A 23,004-nucleotide genomic window follows, 5' to 3' on the forward strand; every position below is an offset into this window, starting at 1 on the left:
TGTCATAGGGCAACATTTGTAGTAACTGTCAAATGGGAGACTATTTTGTCCTGTAAGCCTTCATCTTAAGTGAGAATAACAGCATAATTAGAAAAAAAATAAATAAATAAAGAGGTCTTTTGTAGCAGATTTGCCCAATACAATGTGTCTTTTGCTTTCTTGACTGCTGCTTCCATGGGTGTTGATTGTGGATCCAAGTAAAAGAAACTCCTTGACAACTTCAATCTTTTCTCCTTTTATCATGATGCTGTTTATTGGTCCGGTTGTGAGGATTTTTGTTTTTTTTACATTGAGGTGTAATCCTTACAAAAGGCTGTGGTCTTTGATCTTCATCAGCAAGCGTCTCAAGTCCTCTTCACTTTCAGCAGGCAAGGTTGTGTAATAACGCAGGTTGTTAATGAGACTTCCTCCAATCTTGATGCCCCATTCTTCTTCATAGAGTCAGGTTCTCAGATTATTTGCTCAGCATACCGATTGAATAGGTACAGTGAAAGGATACAACCCTGACGCACACCTTTCCTGACTTTAAACCACGCAGTATCTCTTTGTTCTGTTCAAGGGACTGCCACTTGAGCTATGTACACGTTCCTCATGAACACAATTAAGTGTTCTGCAATTCCCATTCTTCACAATGTTATCCATGATTTGTTATGATCCACACAGTCGAATGCCTTTGCATAGTCAAGAAAACACAGGTAAACATCTTTCTGGTATTCTCTGCTTTCAGCCAGGATATATCTGACATCAGCAATGATATCCCTGGTTCCCCATCCTGTAGCAAGATCTTACTTGCATATGTTCAATAATTTCCACATTCGACTGGATCAACTTTTTTGGGAATAGGCAAAAATATGGATCTCTTCTTGTTGGTTGGCCAGGTAGCTCTCTTCCAAATTTCTTGGCGTAGACAAGAGAGCATTTCCAGTGCTGCATCCATTGTTGAAACATCTTAATTGGTATTTCGTCAATTCCTGGAGCCTTGGTTTTTGCCAATGCCTTTAGTGCAGCTTGGACTTCCTCCTTCTGTACCCGCAGTTCCTGATCATACGCTACCTCCTGAAATGGTTGAACGTCGACCAATTCTTTTTGGTATAGTGACTCTGTGTATTCCTTCCATCTTCTTTTGATGCTTTCTGAGTTGTTTAATATTTTCCCCGTAGAATCCTTCAGTATTACAACTCGAGGCTTGAATTTTTTCTTCAGTTCTTTCAGCTTGAGAAATGCTGAGTATGTTCTTCCCTTTTGGTTTTCTACATCCAGGTCTTTGCACATGTCATTATGATACTTTACTTTGTCTTCTCAAGCTGTCCCTTGAAATCTTCTGTTCAGCTCTTTTAATTCATCATTTCTTCCATTAGCTTTAGCTACTCGACGTTCAGGAGCAAGTTTCAAATTCTCTTCTTACATCCATTTTGGTCTTTTCTTTCTTTCCTGTCTTTTTAATGACCTCTTGTTTTCTTCATGTATGATGTCCTTCCACAACTCATCTGTTCTTTGGTCATTAGTGTTCTACGCATCAAATCTATTCGTGAGACGGTCTCTAAATTCACGTGGGATACTCTCAAGGTCGTACTTTGGCTCTCGTGGACTTTTGCTAATTTTCTTGTGTTTCAACTTGAACTTGCATAAGAGCAATTGATGGTCTGTTCCGCAGTCAGCCCCTTGCCTTGTTCTGACTGATGATATCGAGCTTTTCCATCATCTCTTCCCATGGAAGTAGTCTACTTGATTCCTTTGTATTCCGTCTGGTGAGGTCCATGTGTATAGTCGCTGTTTATGTTGGAGAAAAAAAGGTATTTGCAAAGAAGTTGTTGGTCTTACAAAGTTCTATCATGCAGTCTCCAGCATTGTTCCTATCACCTAGGCCATATTTTCCAACTACCAATCCTTTGTTGTTTCCTGCTTTCACATTCCAATCACCAGTAATTATCAATGCATCCTTATTGCATGTTCAGTCAGTTTCAGACTGCAGAAGGTGGTAAAAATTCTTCTATTTCTTCATCTTTGGCATTAGAGGTTTGTGCATAAATTTGAATAATAGTTGTATTAACTCGTCTTCCTTGTAGGCATAAGGTTATTATCCTATCACCTACAGCATTGTACCAGGATAGATATTGAAATGTTCTTCTTGATGGTGAATGCAATGCCATCCCTCTTCAATTTGTCATTCCCAACATAGTAGACCATGTGATTGTCTGATTCAAAATGACCAGTACCTGTCCATTTCAGCTCACTAATGCCTAGGATATTAATCCTTATGCATTCCAGTTCATTTTTGATGATTTCCAATTTTCATAGATTCATCCTTCACACATTCCATGTTCAGATTATTAATGGATGTTTGCAGCTGTTTCTTCTCATTTTGAGTCATGCTACATCAGCAAATGAAAATCCCAAAAGCTTGACTCCATCCATGTCATTACTTTGAGGAGGCAGCTCTTCCCCAGGCATATTTTGAGTGCCTTCCAACCTGAGGGACTCATCTTCCAGCATCTTGGGTAAAATCATGAGATAATAATGAAAAAACATTGTGTACGGTAAGCCAAAAACAAAGCAAAGATAGATTTAGTCACAGCCAGAATATGAGTGATTCTCATATTCTCAAATACTGATTCAAATTAGCATTTCAAAGACTTTGAGAACTGAACAAATAGGTAGACCTCCACCCAGGTTTGAGACTGAACATTGTTGTTGGTGGTGTTGTTAGGTGCTGTCCAGTCAATTCCAATTCATAGTGACCTATGTACAACAGAACAGAACACTGCCTGGTCCTGTGCCATCCTAACAATTGTTGTTATTCTTGAGCCCATTGTTGCAGCAACTGTGTTAATCCTTTTAGTTGAGGGTCTTCCTTTCTTTTGCTGACCTTCTACTTTACCAAGCATGATGTCCTTCTCCAGGGACTGGTCCCTCCTGATAACATGTCAAAAGTATGTGAGACGAAGTCTCGTCATCCTTGTCTCTAAGGAGCATTCTGGTTGTACTTTTAAGATAGATTGTTTGTTTGGCAGTCCATGGTATGTTCAATATTCCTCACCAACACCATGATTCAAAGTCATCAATTCTGTCTTCCTTATTCATTGTTCAGCTTTCACATGCATATATGGTGATTGAAAGCACCATGGCTTGGGTCAAGTGCTCCTTAGTCCTTAAAGTGACATTTTTGCTTTTTAACACTTCAAAGAGGTCTTTTGCAGCAGATTTTCCCAGTGCAATACGTCATTTGATTTCCTGACTGCTGCATCCATTGGCATTAATTGTGGATCCAAGTAAAATGAGATCCTTGACAAGTTCAATCGTTTCTCCGTTTATCATGTAGTCACTTACTGGTTCAGTTGTGAGGATTTTTGTTTTCTTTATGTTGAGGTGTAATCCATAAAGGTCAGCAGTTCAAATCCACCAGTCACTCCTTGGAAACTCTATGGGGGCAGTTCTGCTGTGTCCTGTAGGGTCACTATGAGTCGGAATCGACTCGACGACAATGTTTTTTTTCTTTTTTAAATCCATACTGAAGGCTGTAGTCCTTGAACTTCATCAGTAACTGCTTCAAGTCGGAACACTGAGTGGCACAAAATGAGAGAGACATGAATACCACTACAAGGGCTCTGAAAACTAGACTGATAGTAAAAGCTCAGCCCAAAGAATGTAGGGTGGAATTTTCAGCATAACCTAACAGGTCAACTAACTGCTACTATAAAAATGTCAACTTTCTCCATAGAATCTAAACAAGACCCAGTGTCTTGTAAAGCCATGTTCAAATTGTCCAGGGTAGAATCCTAAGTTATTTAGCATGCAAAAAACCTGTGAAATTATCAACTCACATACGAAAAAAAAAAAATCACCTGAGGCCATGGAGTAAATGACATAATTGTTGGAATTATAGTTTCTTGAAAGAGCAATTGTGAAGTCTGAAAAAATATTAAAAATAGAATGTACGAGCAAATAAATGGAAAGTATAAAGAAAAACTAAAACGGACATTTCAGAACTGAAATATACAATAATTGAAACAAAAATACCCACTAGATGGGCTCAGTACAGATAGTAAATGACAGAGGAAAGATTTAGTGAACTTATAGATAGATCATTAGAAAATTTCCAGGATGAACAACAGAGAGAAAACAAAATAAAAATAACTTAATAGAGGCTTAAAGACCTTTGGAACAATGAAAAAGCTCTAAGGTAGTCACAGAAAGAGAAGACAGAGTGCAGTACAGAAAATATATTTCAAGAAATAATGATGGAAGACTTTCCTAGTTTGGCAAAAGACAAAAACTTACAGATTTAAGAAGGAGAGAAGACTCCAAACAGAATATGTTCAGATATATCAAAATCAAACGGCCAAAAACTAAAGACAAAAGATTAAAAAACAAAACAAAACAAACACACACACACATCTTAAAATCAACAAAAGAAAAAGGACATATTACCTACAGAAGAATAACAATTTAAACGATTTTGGGTTTTTCATCCGAAACAGTGGAGGTCATAAAAGCTGGCAAAACATTTTTAGATGCTGAAACTAAAGAACTATAAATCCATAATTCTCTATTCAGTGAAAATATCCTTCTGTAATGAAAGTAAAGTCAAGACATTCTCAGATGAATAAAAACTAAGAGAATTCATAGTCATCAGACTTGATTTTAAAAAAAAGGCTAAAGATAAATGGTGAATGGCTGGGTAAGCATAATAAACTTTTCAACTCCTCTTGAGTTTTTTAAATTTTATTTGACAGCTGAAAGAAAAAAATACATGTCTTGTGGGCTTTTCAATGAGAACTAGTATAGCTTAAGGTGTAATGTAGATGTAAAGTAGATGTAACATAGAAAAACAACCATAGCATGAATGAGGGAGGACAAAGGAACCTATATGATGGTAATGTTTCTATATTCAAATCGACATGCTACCATGTTATTTCTGTGTAGCCTTTGAAAAGGTAATTATGAATTTTCTAGTATCTTGAGTAACCATTAAAACAATTACAGGAAGTGATGTTGTCAAAATCAAAATGATAAATTAAAATAAAATACTCATTCAAATCACCCAAAGAATGGAAGGCAGGAAAAGGGAAAACAAAGAATAAAAAAGATGGAATAAACAGAAAACAAATAATAAAACTGGAAAAAAAGACCTAATTTCCAGCATAAGGAGCCTGGGTGGTGCAAGGGTTTATGATCAACTGCAAACTGAAAGATTGTTGGTTAGAACCTTCCCAGTGACTGCACTGAAGAGAAGGTCTGGAGATCTGCTTCCATAAAGATTACATCCAAGAAAACTTGATGGAGCCTTTCTACTCTGTAACTCATAGGGTTGCCGTGAATTGGGGGCGGACTTGACAGAAGCTAACAAAAAAATTTCCAAAAATATCCACAGTAAGATTAAATGTAAATAACCTAAACACATCAACTAAAAGGCAGAAATTGCCAGAATGAATTTTAAGAATGACCTAAATATATGCTGTCCATCAGAATCTCAATTCAAATATAATGATATAAATAGGTTAAAAATAAAAAGATGGAAAAATATATACTATGCGAACACTAATCAGATAAAAGTTGGAATGGTTATATCATTATCAAACAAGGTAGACCTTAGAAAAATAAGTTTACAGGGATAAAGAGGGACATAGGTACATTACATATTGAATAAAGAGCCAGTTCACTAAAAATCATAACAATGCGTATTCAACTAACAGAGTTTAAAAATATATGAACCAAAAACTGATAGAGTGGAAAGGAGAAATAGACAAATCCAAAATTATAGCTGGATCTCTCAATACTCTTCTCTCAGCAATTGGTAGAAAGCCCTGGTAGTGCAGTGGTTAAAGTGATTGACTGCTAACCAAAAGGTTGGTGGTTCAAAACCACCAGTGGCTACATGGGAGAAAGATGTGGCAGTCTGCTTCCATAGAGATGTACACCCTTGGAAACCCTATATTGTCCCTGTGAGTTGGAATCAACTCGATGGCAGTGGGTTTGGTTTTAGTTTTTGGAGTAAGAAAATACCAACAAATTCATAGAAGAACTGAACATTAACCAACTGAATCTGACATTTGTAGAACACTTCACTCAACAACAGATTACACATTATTTTCAAGTACATATGAAAAATTCAACCACGTAGTGTATATCCTCAGTCATCAACCTTAACAAAATTAAAAGACTTGAAATTATACTAAATATTGTTTTTTGAACATACTGAAATTAAAGTAGAACTCAGTAGTAGGAAGATAACGGGAAAATCTCTAATCATCTTGAAATTAAATCTAGTCCTAATATTTGATAAGTCAAAGAAGAAGTCTTAGGGAAAATTAGAACATATTTTGAACTTAATGAATATACAACATATCAAAATTTGTTTGACACAGCTACAGCAGACTTAGAGAACTTTATAGCATTGAATGATTATATTAAAATAATTTTAAATCAATAATCTAAGATTCCACCGTAGAATGCAGAAAAGGAAGGGCAAAATCAAAACCAATCAAGAAGAAAGGATATAGTAAAAATATGAGCAGAAAGTAATAAAATTGAAAACAGAAAGTCACTAAAGAAAATCAATAAAACTTACTCATTTTTTTTTTGAAAAAAGCAATAAAAATGATAAACCTCTAGCAATATCGACGAAAGAAAAAGAATAAAGTATCAATAACAGGAATGAAAGACAGACTATTACTGCAGATCCCACAGTGACATTATTAAAAAAGTTAATAAAAATATTACCACAGACACTGCTGTAATATTATTGAGAATATAATAAAGGAATATAACAAGCAACTCTATGCACATAAATTTGACAAGTTAGATAAAACAAACCAATTCCTCAAAAACCAAACTGCTAAAACTCACCCAAGATGAAATAGCTTATCTGAACGGCTCTAAAACTATTACATAAATTAAATTTGTAGTTAAAAGCCTTCTAAAAAATAAATCTCCATGCCCAGATGACTTTACTGCCGTTGAGTCAATTCCAACTCATAGCAACTGCCCCATAGAGTTTCCAAGGAGTGGCTGGTGGATTCGAACTGCCAGTCTTTTTGGTTAGCAGCTGTAACTCTTAACATTGCACCACCAGGGCTCCATTTAATGAATAAGTAGAAGCAATTCTACAGCATCTCTTCCAGCAAAACATTTCTCAGCTCATTTTACAAGACTAAGATTGCTCTGATACCTAAACCAGGCAAAAACACACAGAGAATAAATGAACAGAACAACAAAAACAATGAAACCAAAAAACTGCAGACTAATTTTTCTCATAAGCATAGAAGCAAAAATACTCAACAAAATATTATCAAATTAAATCCAGTAATATATTAAAAAAATATTATAGCATGACTAAGTGGTGTTTATCCTGTGAATTCAAGGCTGATTCAATATTCAAAAATCATTCAATATAATCCACCATATTAACAGTATAAAGAAGAAACACAGTAATCTCAACAGTTGCTGAAAAAGCTTTTGACAAAATATACCTTCTGTTCTTAATAAAAATTCTCAGCATAGTAGTAGTAGCAAAAATTCTCTCAAATTCATAAACGGCATCTACAAAAAACCTACAGCTAATATCATACATGATGGTGAAAGATTGAATGCTTTCTCCCTAAGGTCTGGAACAAGGCAGGGATGTCCACTCTCACCACACTTATTCCACATTCACTACTCTTATGCTACAGAACTTGGTAATTTCTTTATAGATGCACTTCTCACTTATCGACTATCTTGTTATCTGACATTTTGCATTTATGGCAATAATAAAAAATATACTATCTGACTATTTTACACATTAATGATGTATGTCTGGCAGTAATGAATGCCAAGGTGCTAGGTGAGAGTAATGCTAGCTATGATGGCTAAGGTTATGTGTCAGCTTGGCTGGGCCATGATTCTCAGTGGTTTGGCAGTTGTGTAATGAAGTAATTTGGCAGTTACGTAACGTAATTTGGCAGTTATGTAATGATGTAGTCGTCCTCCATTTTGTGATATGATGTGATCATCCTCCATTTTCATATAATGCCAGTTTTCACATAACAACCTGATTTTTGGAACCTAACCATGTTGATAAGTGAGGAGTGGGTATATTTCCATTTACCCAAATATTAAATAAGCCCCTTTTTCCTCACACTTATATTTAGGACTGAGAAATAACTAAGATAAGTTGAACACTGTCAGGATGGCAGTGGCAAATTGGGGGACTAACATGTATCATACCTGACCCCTCTGTATATAAATCTTACTTATCATTCAAGGCCTTCAAAATGCCACCTCCATCATGATCTCTTATATAGAAAGTATTTTCACCACCCTCAAAATCACATAACTGTATTTGTATTTTTTCTTTTACTTACTTTTTATCAAGGTTTTCTTATAAATATGGTGATGAGAATTCACATCCTCTCCATGTCTTAAGATTGTAAATACTTCGAGGGATAAGTGTATGCCAGTTATCTGTAGCCTAAAATTAGCATATTAACCTAAATATTAACAGGCCTTCAAAATTTATTTCATGATAACTGAACAACTGTATCTAAGTCCTTTCTTTAACTCATCCTCTACAAGTACATTACTCTTACATAATTATATCTTTTATATTTTCCAATTTCTATATTTTTGATCATATTTTTCACCTGGAATTCTCACCCAAAGATGCATTTCAACAAATTGAAATAATTGGCCTATCCTTCAAGAGTAATCTCTTCTGTGATGCTTCATTTTGTGTTATATTATTTGGACTTGTCAATAAAATAGGCTTTTTATTCCCCCTCCACATATTTTCGTCACCAATTTGCACTTAAGCACATTGAAAACAGAGACCATGATGTATATAGATATACATACCTATATACCTATGATAGATAGATAGGTAAGTAGGCAGGTAGACAGGCAGATAGATAGATGGATGGATATCCTCTGCCCATGCCACTACAGGGGAGTTGACATAAAACATCAAATGTGTTGGATATTGCATTCTTTTTCATTCTAATTCTTAATTATGTATTATTCAGCATAAAAAATGAGTACTATCAATCTTCCACTTCTGTCGTCCCATTTAGATTTAGCCATTGAACCTAAGAGACCACTTATATGTTAGATTGTATATAACTACAAAATACATTATATTTTTTCAGATATTCTGTCTTCTATTTGTTGCTTCTCAGTATGATTTTCCACTAAGGATATTCTATACTGGCTCAGAAAAGAAAAAATAAGATTTTATTTCACACTTTCTAAAATCCCTCCTTCTAGTACATAAGTGTTTTACTGACTGTATGGATCTTAACAAATTATGGATAACGTTGCAAAGAGTGGGAATTCCAGAACACTTAATTGTGCTCATGAAAAACCTGTAGTTAGACCAAGAGGCAATTGTTGGAACAGAACAAGGGATACTGCATGGTTTAAAGTCAAGAAAGGTGTGCATCAGGGTTGCATCCTTTCACCATACTTATTCAATCTGTATGCGAGCAAATAATCCGAGAAGCTGGACTATATGAAGAAGGTGACATCAGGATTGGAGGAAGACTCATCAACAACCTGCAATATGCAGATGACACAACCCTGCTTGCTGAAAGTGAAGAGGCTTTGAAGCATGTACTGATGAACACCAAAGACTACAGCCTTCAATATGGATTACACCTCAACATAAAGAAAACAAACATCCTAATAACTAGACCAAGAAGTAACATCATGATAAACGGAGAAAAGATTGAGGTTGTCAAGGATTTCATTTTACTTGGATCCACAATCAACACCGATAGAAGCAGCAGTCAAGAAATCAAAAGGTGCATGGCATTGGGCAAATTGGCTGTGAGAGATCTCCTTCAAGTGTTCAAAAACAAAAGATGCCACTTTGAGGACTAAGGTACGCCTGACCCAAGCCATGCTGTTTTCAATTGCCTTGTGAAAGCTGGACAATGAATAAGGAAGACCAAAGAAGAATTGATGTCTTTGAAATATGGTGTTGGCGAAGAATACTGAATATACCATGGACTGCCAGAGGAACGAACAAAACTCTCTTGGAAGAAACACAACCAAAATGCTCCTTAGAAGCAAGAATGGTGAGGCTTCGTCTGACTTACCTGGGGACATGTGATAAGGAACGATGAGTCCCTGGAGAAAGACATCATGCTTGCTAAAGTGTAGGGTCAGCGGAAAAGAAAAAGATCCTTATGAGGTGGATTAACATAGTGACTGCAACAATGGGCTCACGCATAACAACGATTGTGAGGATGGCGCAGAATCAGGCAGTATTTTGTTCTGTTGTACATAGGGTCAATATTAGTTGGAACTGTCTCAACGACACCTAACAACAAAGTACATAAATGCTTCAGAATGTAAATAGGTAAAACCTTACTTTTATCCATCTCAAAAAAGTATTTTGGTAAAATAATTATTTAATATTTTTCCTAAGGTTTTTCTTCTGCTGCCTTGTGGCGGAGACAAATTTCTATCATTAAAGAATATAATATTTAGCATATTTTTTTCTATGTCTTCAGCAAAAATTGGACTGTTCTTACATTTAAAATAAATTCATTAATAGCACACTGTGTAATCATTTGCTAATATAATAAAATAATCATTTTATTTCAAGTAACTGGGGATTTCAGAGATTACTTTGAATACTTTCCTAAAATTTCCATTGAAATTTCAAAGATTCTGAAGCTTCCTTCTATACTATCCAATCTGATGTTTTTAATCATGCTGACTTGATTAAAAGGTATTCTTTCTTTCTTTTTCACGTGTAAGAACTAACATCAAATCCCATAGGCTTAAACTTTAGATGGAATCTGTAAGACTATTCAAAATTCAAAGTTGCTTTCTGAACAGATTGCACCAGCTAGTTGATGAAACTTGAGCTAATTACACTAATGTTGACAAATGCACTGGCACAAAAACAAATGTCACATTTTTTAAAAAATTACACTTCTTCAAAAGATGCTAAATAGATTCAGTGATTTGTGGGTGTCACTGAGCTATTTGTGCAAAAACAGTTTTGAAAATTCTGACTTAAAATTAAAAAAGTACAAGTACAGTATGAGCTCTTAGATGCAGTTTTCAAATGTATTTTTATGAAATATTTGAAGTTTTGGAACAATGAAAAGATTGCTATATTTGCCACTAGAACATTAACTGTAAGTTGTTTATTTTAAATTTTGTAACATATTCAAAAACAAAATATTTCTATCTTAAGAAATATCTTTATGTATTTTAAATTGAGTTAGTATGGATATCGGAATTGAAAAATGCATTTTTTTCAGAGATTTGAATCTATATACTATTTCAGGAATAGTATTTCTTGTAAATTCAGCCTCAAACACACTTACATATTCTACTACTTGGTGAAATAGCTACTATGTGTTTAATAGTGTGCTAAAAGTTTTAAGTACGTGAGCTAATTTTATCTAATTTTTCCATCTTCAGCGTTATAGCTCTCTGTTTCCTAGGTCTAGGAGGCTCTCAGCACAGGGACCCTGGTAAAAAGAAGATGCTCTGCTCATAGAAGCAACAGTCAAGAAATCAAATGACATATTGCATTGGGCAAATCTGTTGCAAAAGACCTCTTTAAAGTGTTAAAAAGTCACTTTGAGGACTAAAGTGTTCTTGATCCAAGCCATGTATTTTCAATCACCTCATATGCATGCAAAAGCTGGATGATGAATAAGGAAGATCGAAGAAGCATTAATGCCTTTGAATTACGGTGTTGGCAAAGAATATTGAATATATCATGGACCGCCAAAAGAACGAACAAATCTGTCTTGGAAGAAGTACAATCAGAATTTTCCTTAGAAGCAAGGATGGCGAGACTATGTCTCACATACTTTGGACATGTTATGAGGAGGGACCAGTCCCTGGAGAAGGACATCATGCTTGACAAAGTAGGGGGTCATCTAAGAAGAGGAAGACCCTCAACTAGATGGATTGGCACAGTGGCTACCACAATGGGCTCAAGCATACCAATGACTGGGAGGCTGGCATAGGACTGGGCAATGTTTCGTTCTGTTGTACTTAGGGTTGTTATGAGTTGGAACCAACTCCAAGACACCTAACAACAACAACAACATTATGAGCTAATCCAAATTTATTTCATATTTATTTTATCTTCGGTGAAGGAACCCTGGTGGCACAGCAGTTAAAGTGTTCGGTTGCTAATCTAAAGGTCAGAGGTTCTAACCCGCCATGTGCTCCACAGGAGAAAGATGTGGCAGTCTGCTTTCATAAAGATTTCAGCCTTGGAAACCCTATGGGGCAGTTGTACTCTGTCCTATAGGGTTGCTATGAGTTGGAGTCGACTCAACAGCAATGGGTTTATTTTCACCAAATCTTGTTGGCTTGGGTTCCCTTGGATAGTTGAGTTGCTGATGACTTATCTTTCACTACCTGACTCTCTGATCCTTCATTTAATTATTGTACCTACCTCTCAGAGGGCTCTTCAAGTCTTAGTTCTTAGTGTTAATTAAGCTGAGACATCTTTGTTGTTGCCAAATTTAGAAACCATAGTTTATACCTGATGTAACATCCTTGGCACTGGAGAGCATTAATCTGAATCTCCAAGATAAGTGCAACTTGTTTCTTTTTTTTTTTAAGATCAGGATTAGCAGGTTTAGAAAATTATATAATGTTGGTTCTTTGACTCTTCACTTGGAGTTATCAAAATTGATTAAATAAAAACAGTATTAAAAGTGGTTTTAAGTTTATCAAACCATGGAGATTATTTCTGCTTTTCCTTCATGATACACATCTTGTCTAAAGGTTGCCATTTGGCAGTTATTTGACATACCAATGAGTTTTTTACAGAGTCGTGGTGGTGCAGTGGTTAAGAGCTCTGCTGCTAACCTAAAGGTCCGCCTGTTCCAATCCACCTTGAATCCACCAGCGGCTCCTTGGAAACCCTATGGAGCAGTTCCACTCTGTCCTATAGGGTCACCATGAGTCAGAAACGACTGACAGCAACAGGTATGAGGTGATTACACTTTAATAACTAGTTTTACCAGAGGACAATTGTCCACACTCAGTGAGGCAGTTAGGGTAACATTTAAACTTTTTTGTTTTTTCTGATTCTTTTCTATTCACATCTGCTAGTAACAAAAAATTTTTTTGTTCATTAAATGTTTTCAATTCTTAATTGTATTATTTTAATTTAAAAATTCTGATATGTCTTTGGATATTAATATTCAATGTTTAAATGGTGTAATATTCAGCTATTTTGAGAGGCAACTTAGTAAAATGCAAAAAATACAGGCAGACCATGGCAGCAGCCGCCATTGTGACCCCCAGCAGAGCTCTGCGGCGGGCGGCATGGAGCAGCTGCTGCAAGAAGTCCATGAGCTATTCTGGCCGCGACTTGGACCAGGCACCCCTGACCGGGAGGGCGATGTCAGCCTCTCTCACAATCGGGGTACAGTGGTCATGGAGTGCTGGTGGAAGGTGCCGCTGGCCAGGGAGGGCAGGAGGCCCCCCCTTGCACCAGCGACACCGCGTCTACAAGCTGGTGGAGGGCACGAAGCACCGGCCCAAAAACATCCTGTAGCTCATCCTCACGCAGTCTGTGGAGGAACTTGGATTCTGAGGTTCCCCGGCCTCGGTAAAGAAATCTGGGGGCCATAATGGACTTCTTGCTCAAGGACTGGCTGTATATGCATCCTCTAAAAAGAGGCTGTTTGAAGAGAAGAAATTGCTGAATCGAGAAGGAAAATTAGAGAAGATCCAGACCAAGGAAGGTGAGCTGACAGTGAAATTTTTGCGAAGCTGTCCCCTGAAAGTGAGGATGAAGAACAATAACACATGGGAGCTAAACCCTGAAATAGTTGTCCGCCTCTTCAAGAACCTTGGTGTTGTGGTAGTCTCCCCATTATGTACGGTTACCAGAAGAGCCCATCACACAGTGGAGGGAGTACTGGTGTGAGATGATGGTAAATGGGCTTGATACTGTGAGGGCCTATGTCTGCGGTGAACTTTGAAACACCCAGGACTAAAACATGTAAGTACTGGTTAGCCCAGCAGGCTGCCAAGAAAATGGCCTCCAAAAGCACCCAGGTGGTTTGACCTATCCTCCCTCCAAGGCAGCCAGGTGCCTTCAAGACCCTGATGTTCTGCAAAGCAGAATCAGAGGAGCAGTGGAACATAGATAGGCCAGCACCTTGATTTCACTCCCAGCTCTGACCAAATATGGAATTTTAGAATGCATATGGAGACATCGGACTAAACTGCACGTACATGTTGAATTCTCCCTATTTGCCATCTTCATCTTGGACAGTCTTCACATTCTTTAGTGGGACAGTCCAGCTCAAGAAGCACCAAGCTGTAAGTGTGATAAGCTGGACATTAATGGACTGAAGCAGTCCAGATCCCATTTAGCCTCTTCTTCCATTAGGGCTTATTGGAACGAACAGAAAGAGCTAGCCATTGTCTCTGCTACTTGGCTTGTTCTCATCACTCAAACCAAATAATTGCTTCTCAAACAGAAATAAAGAGGTTATGTTCTTTGTACGAAAAGAAAAAAGTAAAGACATAGGAAAGAGAACTAAGTTCAAACACAGGAAATGTGACCCACTAGATATTAGATATCAAATTATTTATTCACCAGCTTTAAGGTCTAGTTTACTTATCTAAAAATTAAACAGTATTCCCTGCCTAAGTTTTAAATATGCAAAATCTTCTCAAACTATAACATGTAACATATCACGAACTAACATTCTTAATTAACAGTATGCAAGTTTAATGGGATGCTAATGGAAAAACTACAGAAGTGAAGAATTTTGTTTTTACATAACCAAAATATAGAAGGAAAAGCTTATGATTGATATCGGTTCAGGTGTATCTCTATGGGATACCTTGCATTTCACAGCTGTTTCATTAGTTTAACATCAATCACATTCTTTGTCTTTGTTCTTTATTATTTTTCTGAGTTTGGTGTCAGATTTGTGTGTAAAGTTGAATTCTTACACTAAGTCAGTGAGGAATTGAATATGGAGGTATAAATTTATTTTTAATTGATTACTAAAAAGGCTGAGAAAAAGGCAAAAGTATACCAGAAAAATAACTTGGAAGCAAAGGCTTCCTGCAAAAATAAAGACTTTCAAGGTCACTTAGGATGTTCCACTGTCTCGTGAATGTATTTTAGAATTCGTTCAATCACAAACAGATTAACATGTCTAATTATGGCTTTGTATTCACATTATATGACCAGTGAAAGATCTAGTCATCCAGATGTTTTCAAATATTTGTTATTGTGCAGAAAAAACCATCTGGATGAGTTTTTTTCTGCTTGCTGCTGTTATTGCTTCTACTTTTTCTCCAGCATTTTATAGAGATAATCTGGCTATCAATCAAAGTAGCCACAGTGCATGAAAATCATTGTGATCTTTGCTGGACATTAAAAATATATTTAGCCTATTGATTTATACAAATGAAGATACAGAAGGAATATTTAGTTTAGATAAATACATAGACAGATTTTTGAAAAGTTATAAATATTGCTATTAGTTTGCGAAATTCCAGTATATCAAACATGAGAGCTTTTTAAAAAAATTATAAAAGTTTATCACCTGAGGCTCAGCAGAGTAGGATCTGCTCTGGTTTGAGCTTAATCTACTTGATAATCCTATGTAGGTTATGCAGATCATTAAGAGGAATATTGCTTCTATCCTTACATTTGAAGCTTGATGACCTACATGGCTAAACGTACATATTATTTTTAAAAATTATATTAGAAATGACATATTTGCATATTCCCTCTGCAACGGCCCACATGAAACAGAGACCAATTGTTCCTTTCTCTGCCGCAGACCCTTTTCCTTCACTGAATTTGGTTTTATAATAAAGAATAGTAAAGAGGTTGGTTTTCGGTTTGGTTTTATTTTATTTTAGATCTTATCTTTTATGTAATGATCATCTCTGTTTCTTCAGCTACTGTTCTTCTGGTAGTTTCACAATGGAATAAAAGTGATATCTTAGACTTTCTTCTGGCATTTATTAATTCAGCTAATGTTTAGTGGGCCCGTACATTGAGCTAAGAGAAGGCATACTTTTTATCCCAGTAGACATTGATATAAATTATAGTGGAAAGATGAGACCAGATCATGGCTCAGGAAGTGTTCCTGCAATTTAAAAGGTATATGGATTTTATTTTTTTTATTTTTTTTTTTAATTTTAAATTTAGTTTACAAACATTTAATTTGGGAAAATAACCAAGAGAAATTTTATATTTTCCAAATTATTTATCTTAAATACAAACTCAATAATCAGACCACCTCCAACAGTCTACCTATTGTTTGGAGTGGAATCGTGGTGACAGAAAAAAGTAAAAAAGCCAATCCTAAATATTCAACACCATCTAGCCACAGAATATAGGTGATTCGCTAGCCTTTCCTATATCTGTTTATTTTATATACTTGAAAAGTGATAAATACTACCTGCCTTTTAAAGCTAACCAAGATATCAGAAGAATTCATTAGAAACTCACAATTCTAGGCATATTTATTCAGATAGACCAATCACATAGGAATAAGCTGAAGAAAAACGGCCCACGGTTTACATCCCTGAAAACTAAAGTAAAATATAAATACAGAGAAAGTTCAGTTAAGTCCCTGACCCTTTTGAGGATAGTCATATTGGTCCACATTTTGAGTTTCTCATCCTTAATTAGCAAGGCTGTCCAAACTGTTTTGATATAAATCTCTAGAGAAAAATAGAATGTAAACGCTCTCCTCTATTGTTAGTGCTTGTTTTATAGATGATGAAGTATGAAATGATTGATCATGTACTATAATGATGGATAACGACAATTTCTGGAAAGGTCAAACCCATTAAATAAATCTTAGAATATATTTAAAAACATCTTATCTGCCTCACTGGAGCATGGTAACTGTTTTCGATGACAGGTGGCCTTCACATCATAGGAAAAACAGCAGTGGCAAACAATAGACATTCATACTTCACTAAAAGAGTGGTGGATAAAGAAGTGAGGATTGTGAAATTACCAGTGCCAAAGTAAGAGGTTATCCTGAATAGAATAAAATAAATGAAAACCTTGACTACCGCTACATAATTCTGAGACATCCTAATGAAAAGCAGGGCAAAGCAAACAAAACAAAACTAAACTCATTAACAAACAATAACAATAAAAGTCCTTTTAGACACCCAGATGCTTTGGATACATGTTAACATATAAACATTTAAATTTTTTTCATTGTCAATATCGTGCAAAGAAAATGTACTAATAATAGGTCCTTTAAAAATAAATTAACTAACAACAATCTTCTGATAAACACACAGTTTTCTCTAGGATGTATTCAAAAGCTTTACTTTTATCAACTTAGGAATTTAGAACAAATCCCACTTAGATGTAATAGAATTATATAAGAAAATAGCTAGAAGGAACATTGGTGCTCGTGTAGTAAAAACAATCTGAATTTTTCAATCTGGTCTTTATTCTATCACACAATAGATTAGTCATCTCTCCCACAATAGTGTATAACTTAATAAGTATGACTTCCTTATCTTCAGATTGTTTGTGAAAGATAATAGGTTGGTAGTATTCCACTGCAGACATCCACCAGTCTAATAACAACGCATTTAGCAATCGTCTTTGGGATCACTCTCTATTCCCGAAAATTCTTTTTTTTTTTTTTTTTTGTAGTTACTTGAACCGACTAAAATCTTCCATGTTGTCATATTTTGTGCTTTGCTCTTTTTCTGCTTTAAATTTTTTATTCACACTTAATATCCTCAACAAATTCCTTCTGATTCTTTATAATGACACAGATATCATACCGTCCATGAAGTCTTTTTATCCTTTCACAGGTTGGGTTAGATTCTCCTATGTGTGCTTCTCTTACAGGATGCAACACATTACCATAATGACTTTTTGGATATCTGTCCCTTCTAACAGACTCCTACCCGATCAAGCTCTGGGACTGTGAGACAATAATTTGTAAAACATAAAACTTAGAAAAACAACTAACACATGATAGGAAAGTAGTTTATAAATAAATGTGTGAATGACAAAAAAATTTCATAGGAAACTTCCATGGAGGATTCAGAGTCAGACTTCGTTTTGTCCATGAAGTCATAATAATGGCATGTATACTGCTACCACAACCACAGATCCTCAAATGGCTTACATATTGTATTAGTTTCTTAGTGCCGTTATAACAAATTGCCACACATTTAGTGGCTTAAATCAAGACAGATGTATTGTCTTACAGATCCAGAGGTGAGAAGTCTGAAATGAATCTCCTTGGGCTAAAGTCAAGCTTTCCGCGGGGCTAGTTCTTTCTGGAGACTCTGAGAGACGCCAACAGTTTCCTTACCTTTTTCAGCTTCTAGTGGCCTCCTGTATTTCTCAGCTTGTGGCCCTTTTCTCCATGTTCAAAGTGCATCATTACAATCTCTGCTTCTATCATCACACCTCCTTCTCCTCTAACTCTGACTCCTCTTGAATCCCTCTTATAAGGACCATTATGATTACATGGGGCCCACCTAGATAATCCAGGATAATCTCCTCATCTCTAAATCCTTAATCATATCCCCAAGGTTCTTTTTGCCGTGTAAGATAACAATCATAGGTTCCTAGAATTAGAACATGGACATCTTTGGGGGCCATGATTCAGCCTATCGCAATACTGTTTCATTCTAATAGATTAACTTTTCTTACTGACATCACATCACCATTATATGAATGAACTACTTCAGTGTGATGTAACAAATTAATATCATGGCAGAAAAGAAATGACCTCCCTATAAAAGATTTTCGAATTTTATTTTTAGAGGGTGGGAGTCTATTGGAGGTAGCTGGGAGGGAAGCATGCAACAGAAACTTTTTCTCAAAAAAATTTGAAAAGAGCCTCTTTATATTAAAGAAATAAAAACAAACTACTTAGGGTGAAGCCATGAGAGGGGTCCCCAGTGCTGTTTCCTGGCATCTCTGCCACTCCTGCAATGGCCTTCAGGTGCATCCAAGGAACCCCAGAAGCATGAAGAACACGGTCTGAGGAACGCTAACCCCGTCCTCACGTTAAAAAAAAAAAAAAATCTGTGCATTTCTTGTGTTGATTTTCTTTCTGTGCAATTCAAATAATTCTTGCTTCAAGCACCTGTTCACTTTATTTGTTTCATGTTTTCATCTAATCTAGGATAGCAAACTTCTTAGAAACCTGAGCTAGAAAACCTGTTAGCAATTTTTCAAAACAGTAGAAAGTTAGGTATAATTAACTCGTATCAACTGTGAGGATACTCAGACTCATCTTTACTACATGGAACCTGTTTCATGTATTTTGCTCTGTTTTGTCTGTTGCAGAAAGATTTAAATAAATTAAAACTTACTGAGAATTTATGTGTCAAGCACAGTACAGTGACTCTGCGGATGAGTATTAGATATTAATATCATTTTTCAGATATAAAAACTGACTTAGTGAGTTGAAGTATTTTACCCAACATTCCAGTTAGTAGTTTCAGAAATGATACATATTTAATAGTGGTCTTTCTATTAAAACAAGCAGATCCTCATTCTCGCATGTGTTTGAGATTACTGAAGTTATAAAGGGTGACTATATAATATAGTTTGCATTTTATAATCATCTACATTTTTAAATCTCTTTTGACCCTCGAAACAATTCTGTCAAGTATGTAGGATGAGTGCTATTATTCCCATTTACAAATATGAATCTCATTTCCAGGAAGTCAAATGTTTTCTCACTAAGCAATTATGATGAATTCCTTTGTGTTTATAATAATTCTATCTAAAAGAAGCTATTAAAGTTAAGAAGCACTGGGAAAATTTCTGTCTGAAGAAACAGAACAGAATCAATCTTTTAAAATAGTTTGACCAATTTGACTAAGTATAGGGTCCATATAGCTTAATATTCATAACTCTTATTTTGGATATATTATACGTTGATATCAAATCTTATTACTTAGAAAATCTATGATATTTCTGATTATAGATAATTGTTTTCATACTTACAACAAGTGTAACATAATAGACAAGTGTAACATAATAGACTGGACATGGTTAGCAAATGAATTGTGACGAATATTTCTTCATTCAGTCAAAGGACAAATCTGACAAGTTTTAATGGAATTTTAGACACAATTGACTATAAAGGAGAACAATAATGTAATGAACGGGAAGATAGCCATGATGGACTTAAACCAGTATATAAGGAGTGTTTCTGAGAGTCTCGGATCAGGAGAATAATATAACCAATATTGTGTGTTAAAGATATTAATTTGACCTAATGTATTAGATGGAAAAAACAAATCAGATTAGTTAAGAGAACATCATAATTGTCCATTTGAGAGGAAATGAGAACATAAATTAGAATAGAGTCAAAGTGTGCAAAGAAGAACTGAGGCAAGAGATGTAAAAAGTTAGATTTAACAAGATTTGTCTGATTGCATATGATGAATCAAGGGAGAGGAATAAGTGAAAGATGATTCTAAGATTTCAAAGGTTAGAAACTTGGAGAATTACGGTCCCATTAAAATAATACAAGATATATATATATATGTAATTTATATAGTTATCTCCTGTATTCTCTCTGTCTACATATCCTGTATATATCTATATTTAAAGAGACAGAAATAGAGTCCTTGGGTGGTGCAAACAGTTAAGCACTCAACTACTAATTGAAAGGTTGATGGTTTGAACTCAGCCAGACGTGCTTGGGTACATAGGCCTGGTTATCTGCTTCTGAAAAGTCACAGTCTTGAAAACCCTATGGAGCAGCTCTCCTCTGTACACGTGGGGTCTCCATGAGTCGGAATCAACTCAACTGCAACTAACAACAACATATGCGTATGGGGGGGTTGTGTGTGTGCATATGCAGAGCTATTTCCAAGTCCTGCTGTTTATATTCTCTAAATATCTTTTGACTACATCTACTCATTTCCATTCCCATTATTACTCTCTCACTAAGGACCCCATTATTTTTCATATAAAATACAGCTATTATTTACTAATTCATCTTCTTGCATTTATTCTTCCAATTTATTTTCTCCAATGTAGTTAAAATGCCCTTTCTTAAATGTAAAATTATCTTATCATGCCCCTGCTTAAAACCATTCAGTGTCTTCCCATTGATCCTGGAAAAAATGTCTAAACTTCTTAACTTGGTTTAGAAGATGCTCTTTGACCTAAAATTTGCCGTGCCCTGCAGTATCTCTAGGAGCCCCTGGGTGGCATAAATGGTTACTACTAACCGAAATGTTGGCAGTCCAAACCCACACAAAGGCACCTCCGAAGAAAGTCCTACCAATCTGCTTCCAAAAGATCACAGCCTTGAAAAGCCTATGGAGCAGTTTTACCTACATACAATGGATTGCCATCAATTGGAATCAACTCAAGGGCAATGTGTTTTAGCCTTATCTCTCGTCACCTCCAACTTTACACCTCAGCCATGCCAGTCTTTACAAAGGTACAAGGTTTCAAAGCCCAGTTTTTGACATGTTGTTTTTCCTTCCTGGAGCATTCTCTCCAACATTTTTCTGGGTAACATATTATTCTTTCATTTTAGGTATTGAAATCAATGTTACCCCCTGAATGGATTATTTCTGTTTGTTCCTTTACCTGGGATCTACTCTCTAATCTTTTCTACTCTTCACTGTGCCCTGGAGGCTGGCCTTAAGACTGCATCATAATGGGCTTTTGTATTCTTGCTCTTAGTTAAACTCATCCAGTGGGAGACACCTGTAGATCAGCCAGCAGAAATCAAAGAGACATCAAAGCATTTCTTCCCTCCTCCCTTCTTTGACACCACTTCTCCAACAGTAATTGTATCTTTTTTATAACTACAATTTCTATCAGATGACCCCAATTCTATGGCTCCAATAAGGCTATACCCTCCCCTTTGCCCTTTCAGTCCTAGGAAAGGTAACCACTTCTTACTGTTGCTAGTCTCTGAGCCCTTCAACTTCCTTTACATGTCCGTTAACTGTGTTCACACTCTATATGTAATACATTCATTGGAAGTATCTTTATTGGAGTGAATTCTGTACAGTACTGACAAAAAAAAAAATATTTGCACCAGACAAGCTGTTAAAACAGGCAAGAATGACTTTATTCAAAAGAATTGTTTTCAGAGAGGGGAAAGGAGGGAAGGAACACTGTAATAGGATACTATGGTGGCGTAGAAAGAGACCAGTTCCTAGTCTGTTGGGACAAAGAACTACGAGATTTTTAAAAGAAAGTTAAGGGAGATTGATCACTGGAATAAGTGAGTGATTTATAAAGGTTGCAAGTAGGGGCATTTTGTTAGAAATATTTTCTTTTCTTATAATAAGGCCACATTGATCCTGGGAGACCTGGAGAAAAGGAAAGGGGAATAAAGGTTAGCTTTAGGAGATTGTAAAGTTCCAAGAGCGAGCCATGTCTGGGAGATAAAGTAGGAAAAAGCCTATTACAACGTTTATTTAAACAGAGGAGATCCGAGTCCATCTTGGAGGTAGTTTGCAGTAAGCAGTTGTCTGGAACAAAAAGGTAGGGGGAATCTCTGTAACCACCACTGCTATCCAGGATCACAGGGTTTGGGTAAAATTTAATTTTGTCACTGCAAATACCTAGTGAAACTGTAGTTGATACCAAGAGTGGTCCCAAGAAGCTGACTGTCAAGTTGGAATTCTGGATCTGAATTGCTCAAATATTTGATGAAAATGTGAATAGTCTCCCTGCCAGTGGAAAATGAGACTTCTATAATCTATGATATGAACTGCATCACAATTATCCAGGTTATCACTGGCAGTAGTTTAGAATAGATTACCAATAGAGAATGAGTCTTTGAGTGGCCATGTAGCTTTTGCACATTAAAGCTTTGACAACAATGGTAATCATAAAGATTGTAGGCTAGGCTGATTTCTTCTGCCAGTGTTAGAGAGCTTAAAAATCATCTTAGGAACTGTATACCCAATTCAAGACTAAAGTAGAGAAACTGAATGCTTCTATGGATGTCTTTTTTTTTTTTTTTTCCTTCATTATTTTCTCCTGTAGCCATGAGGCTGACATGGCTAAGAATC

At 35.9% G+C, this 23,004-nt stretch overlaps 1 pseudogene; it reads left to right on the forward strand.

Annotated features, from left to right (window-relative positions):
- Positions 1–13,240: 13,240 nt before the first annotated feature.
- Positions 13,241–14,037, forward strand: LOC101351469 (39S ribosomal protein L9, mitochondrial pseudogene; annotated as a pseudogene).
- Positions 14,038–23,004: the final 8,967 nt, after the last annotated feature.

Source organism: Trichechus manatus, unplaced genomic scaffold (assembly GCF_000243295.1).
Source record: "Trichechus manatus latirostris isolate Lorelei unplaced genomic scaffold, TriManLat1.0 scaffold00337, whole genome shotgun sequence".
NCBI classification, from domain to species: domain Eukaryota; kingdom Metazoa; phylum Chordata; class Mammalia; order Sirenia; family Trichechidae; genus Trichechus; species Trichechus manatus.